Source organism: Octopus sinensis, linkage group LG11, assembly GCF_006345805.1.
Source record: "Octopus sinensis linkage group LG11, ASM634580v1, whole genome shotgun sequence".
NCBI classification, from domain to species: domain Eukaryota; kingdom Metazoa; phylum Mollusca; class Cephalopoda; order Octopoda; family Octopodidae; genus Octopus; species Octopus sinensis.
Genome location: NC_043007.1, coordinates 76,138,830 through 76,144,829, shown reverse-complemented (window position 1 = coordinate 76,144,829; position 6,000 = coordinate 76,138,830).

Below are 6,000 nucleotides of genomic sequence, written 5' to 3'. Positions count from 1 at the left end.
GAAGAAGAAACTACAAAATTAGCTACACTACAAAATCAGTGCGCCTACTTGCTGGTACGAACATTCACACTACAAAGTCAGCACTCTTAATTACTGATATGAACATCATCCTAAGTCAGTGGTTGAAGGTAAAAGTGTTACTATCCTCTAACACCGATAGAACGATCCAGGCTAACTGACCAGACAATTATTAAAGACGGGGAAGAAAATACTTGTACACTAATAGACGTAAGTGTACCCACTGATGAAAATATATCTATCAAAGAATTTGACAAACTAAGCAAATATAAGGACCTGGAAATTGAAATACAAAAGATGCGGTATCTTAAAACGAGAACTGTTCCTGTTATTGTAGGTGCCCTAGGTATGATAAAAAAGGATGTCAGAAACATCTAGATAAGATCCCAAGAAAACCATGTCTCAGAGAAAGCCAAAAGATTGTTCTGACAAGTACTGCCCACATCCTCAGAAAACTCTGTCCATTTAAATGCCTGTGTTGTATTACATGAAGCTATTTCACTACCTCCTCTCCCCAAACTTTAAGTTATATTATAACATTTATTATTTTCACTCGCCCCAAGACGCTAGGTGTGCCTCGGAAAGTGACTGTAACAAAGATGCAGATTAAAAGTATAATAATAATAATAATAATAATAATAATAATAATAATAATAATAATAATAATAATCAACGCTACTGAGCAAACAATCAACGCTACTGAGCAACAAAAAGAGAACAAAAATACTCCGCAAATATAACATCACAGAGAAAGATTTGCCTGAAATAAAAGAAAAGCTGAAGCAAGATATCCTTGCCAAAGCACAAAGGATCCGCCGGTACAAGAAACGCCAACGCTTCTTTGAAGAAAACAAAAAGTTCAACTCCAACCCCAAAAAGTTCTACCAAGAACTGGGCAAAAATAAAATAGAAGTCACTGCAGCACCAACGGCAGAAGAATTGGAAGAATTCTGGGGAGAAATATGGTCGGCGAACGAACCACCAAAAAAAAGGAGTATGAAAATAACAAACTCGGCATCTGAACAACTTTGGACCCCCATAACAACTGAAGAGGTCACCCAGGCACTGCAAAGACTAAGCAACTGGAAGGCACCTGGGCATGACAAGATCCCCAACTTCTGGTTGAAATATCTAACAGGAATGCACAAAAAGCTGACAAAAGAAAACTTTAACAACGTACTAGCAGAGCCAGAGACAATGCCTGAATGGCTCACGAAGGGGAAAACCATCTTAATTCCCAAATCAAATGAACAGAAAAACCAGAAAACTACAGACCAATAACCTGCCTCCCTACTATGTTCAAGGCATTTACTGCAGTGATATCACAAAGGCCGAACAAGCACCTGGACGAAAACAAACTGTTCCCAGAAGAGCAGAAAGGATGCCGCAAAGGCTCATATGGCTGTAAAGATCAACTAATGATTAATAAAGCCATAACTGAAGACAGCCACAGAAAGAAGAAAGGCCTCAGTATGGCCTGGATTGACTACAAAAAGGCGTTTGATAGCATCCCCCACACATGGATCCTCGAAACACTAGCCATTAACAAAGTAGCACCAACAATCATAAAATTCATAGAGCACTCTATGAATAAATGGCAAACAGTCCTACACCTCCAAACAAAAGAGGGACTCATGAAAACCAAAGACATCCCCATTAGAAGAGGAATATTCCAGGGAGACACGCTCTCTCCACTCCTTTTCTGTTTGGCACTGTCACCTCTATCTGATATGCTAAATAGAACTGGATGCGGATATAAATGTTACGGCGCAAAACGATCAGCCACCTTTTATATATGGATGACCTAAAACTATACGCTGCAAATGACAAACAGCTGGAAACACTATTAAAAACAGTTCATGGATTTACAAAGAAATAGATATGAAATTTGGATTAGAAAAATGCGCCAAAGTAACCATGAAAAGAAGAAAACTAGTTAAGAGTAACAACATCACACTAGATAAACCAATGAAATAAAAGAATTAGACCAAAGCCAAACTTACAAATACTTAGGAATCCATGAACTAGATAAGACACAACACACACAAATGAAAGAGAAAATAAAAAAAGAATATTATAGACGAGTTAGATCAATACTAAACACAGAGCTCAATGCTGAAAACAAGATAATAGGTATCAACACTTTAGCTGTCCCAGTTATAAGTTACAGCTACAATATCCTTAACTGGACACGAAATGAACTGACCAAAATAGATAGGAAAACAAGAAAAATAATGACAGGATCCAGGATGCATCACCCAAAATCTGACATAGAAAGGCTATATATACAACGTATATATATATACAACGTGGTAGAGGCCTTATACAGCTGGAAAACTACTATAAAATAACCACCATAGGACTGCAAAAATATCTACTTCAGAAGGAAGGAAAACTGATCCAGATAGTGGCAAAACACGAGCAAAACAAAAAACTGTTCTCAGTTTTTAAGGAAGCTGACAAATACAAACAAGAAATCATACCACCTAATAAACATGAAGAAGAAGAAGATGAAGAAACAACAAAAGCTATAAAACAAATGAAATCCAAACTAAAAATAGAACAGCAACGAACCATGATAAAACGATGGCAAGAAAAGCCCCTTCATTGTATATACTGGACTAAACTAAACGCAAAAGAAATAGACAAAGAAAAATCCCAGCAATGGTTGAGAAGCTCAGGACTCAAAGCAGAAACAGAGGGATTTTTAATTGCAGCACAAGACCAAAGCCTCCCCACCAGAAATTACCAAAAACATGTAATGAAAAGAAATATTACAAGTAACTGCAGAATATGTGGAGATGGACAAGAAACAATAAATCATATTATCTCTAGCTGCCCAGTCCTGGCTAAGAAGGTATATATTTACAGACATGACAGAGTTGGAACCTACATACATTGGAAGCTATGCCAACATTATGGAATAACAACAGAAAAAAGATGGTATAGGCACACACCAGAAAAGGTCACAGAAAACGAGAAAGCAACCATACTCTGGGATATGCCGATACACACAGATAGAGAAATTAAGGCCAACAGACCAGATATAGTTGTCAGAGATCATGAAGAAAAAATGCTTTCTAATTGATGTATCAATACCGGCTGATGACAACGTGTCTCTAAAAGAAATGGAGAAACTCTCAAAATACAAAGACCTGGAAATAGAGGTAACTAGAATGTGGAATCTGAAAACAGAAACAATTCCTATCATAGTAGGTGCATTAGGCATGATAAAAAAATATTCAGATAAATACATAACAAAAACACCAGGACTTACAAACACATATAACATACAGAAAATTGCACTACTAGGCACTGCACACATCCTACGCAGAACACTTTCCATACAATAACCATCAGAGCATCACAACAAATCACAGCACATACCCAAGGCACACAGAGCTGTGCTCGGTAGTGAAGTGAAAGCACGCTATAAAAATAAAACTACTTAATAATAATAATAATAATAATAAAATAATAATAATAATAATAATAATAAAATAATAATAATATAATAATAATAATAAGGACCTCGACGTACCCCACAACCGGAATACTCCAACAGATGGCACCCATGCTCGTCACCAAATTATCAAAAGAAAAGAAGGAAAAATGGTCAAGGGAAGATATAAAGAAGTTTGAGGCCTTCTACCATGCCATATATTCCCCACAGATAAATCTAACACTGTACAAACATACTTAAACTGGAGACAGAAACACCCTGAAGTAAGACAGTAACAAACTTGCCAACGTCAGAAGAAACATTATAAAAAAAAAATTACTGACTGAAGTAGAGATTGATCAAGTTAGACAAGCAATATCGGATAAAATGAACGAAGCTGCAGCTAGAGAAGATAATACAGAGGAAATAATTATAGACCAGCCCAGGGCTGATAAAAACGAAGTAAGGATTGAAAGAGTTAGTATAAGTGATAGGCAAAGTGAAATACTCCCTGAACCAATCATAAACACTAAGACAGATGAATATCAAATACATAAAGAAAGTCACACAAATATTGACCCAACAGAACTACATGAGCTAAAAAATCAAATCATGATTGAATGGCTGAAAATTAAAGAAACCAGCATGGATGAACGTGATACACTCCCTAAAATCCGCAACTCTTACCAAAACATGAAAATAATTGGTAAAATCCGGCTTGCACTTAAGGATATAATTTCAGCTAATGATGTTGATATCACAAATCTCAACCACCTATACTATGCATCCGCGAAAATCTCAACGATCCTATGTGGTGTAAAGATTAGAAAACGGCAACATTCCCACAAAAAGCCTTCTTGGCAAGAGCGTCTGCAACAACAAATTAAACTATTTAGATCTGACATTGAATATTTGAAAAACCTTAAGGTTCACAAAACTACCAAACCTACAAAAACCCAAAAATTGCTGATATTGATGCCACCATAGAAACCATCAAACAAAAGGTATCTGCCAAAGCTGCCCGCGTGTTAGATTTTTCAAGGACAACAACATGTTCAAAAATAACACCAAGAATTTTACAGGAAGATAGGAAAAACAGCGTTTACTGCAAGGTCTGTACCATCAAAAGAAGAATTGCAGGGATTTTGGAGTAAAATTTGGGCAGAAGAAAAAACACACAACGAAAAGGCCCCCTGGATTGACAGAATATCTACAGAACTAGACCCCTTAGAAGAGCAAAAGTGGGAGGGTGTCAAGGTAGAAGATATAAGATCTGCTCTCAGGAAGTCAAGCAAATGGAAGTCTCCAGGAAAGGATAAAATTCCTAACTTCTGGCTGAATGCCTTCCCAGAGAGCCATGAACTGCTAACATAACTGTATAATGATGTTTTGCAACACCCTTGTAGGATGCCTCCTTGGCTAGTTAATGGGTTAACATTCCTGCTCCCAAAAAGTGAAGAAACAAATGAACCAAAAAACTATAGACCATAACCTGCTTAACAACTATGTACAAAACACTAACATCTGTCCTGACGGAATATACTTATAATTTTTTAACAGACAGCAGCATATTCCCTAATGAACAGAAAGGGTGTAAACGTGGATCCTACGGCTGTAAAGATCAACTACTCATCAATAAGATGATCTTAGAAGATTGTCACAAAGGACACAAAAACTTATCAATAGCCTGGACAGACTATAAAAAGGCTTTTGATAGCCTATCACATAGCTGGATTAGGAAATGCCTGGAAATGTATAAGATAGCACCTACTCTGCGAAACTTTTTGACTGTAAGTATGAGATCATGGAGAACCACACTAACTCTGAACAGTGACAATGAATCCCTAAATGCTGGTGATGTAAAAATTTCGTGTGGCATTTTGCAGGGTGACTCACTGTCACCACTCCTATTTTGTTTAGCCTTAATACCTCTCTCAAACTGCTCATGACGCGCAGTACGGGTATAAAATGTTTGATAAAAATATAAATCATCTCATTTACATGGATGATTTAAAGCTTTTTGCAAAAAATGACCAACAACTCAAGGGCTTACTAGCGATAGTCAAACAATTCAGTGACGACATCAGAATGCAATTCGGCCTCGATAAATGTGTAAAAGCTACCTTTATCAAAGGAAAAATGACAGAAACATCTAACGTTAACCTTGACCAGCAGAATATCATAAAAGAACTAGACCCAGCGGAGAGCTACAAGTACCTAGGGGTAATTGAAGGGAACGGAATAAGGCATTCAGAGATGAAGGAAAGGATCAGGAGAGAATGCTATCGAAGAGTGAGAGCAATACTCAGCGATCGATGCATTAGCCATACCAGTCGTGACTTACAGTTTCAATATCGTTAACTGGTCAATTACTGAAATATGTCAGCTCGACAGAAAAATAAGAAAACTGTTGACAATGCATAGGATGCACTACCCTAAGGCAGATACAGAACGACTTTATCTGCCAAGAAAAGAGGGAGGCCGTGGTCTTTTGCAACTGGCAATAACAATGAAGATTGCTACAATTGGCCTAGACACCT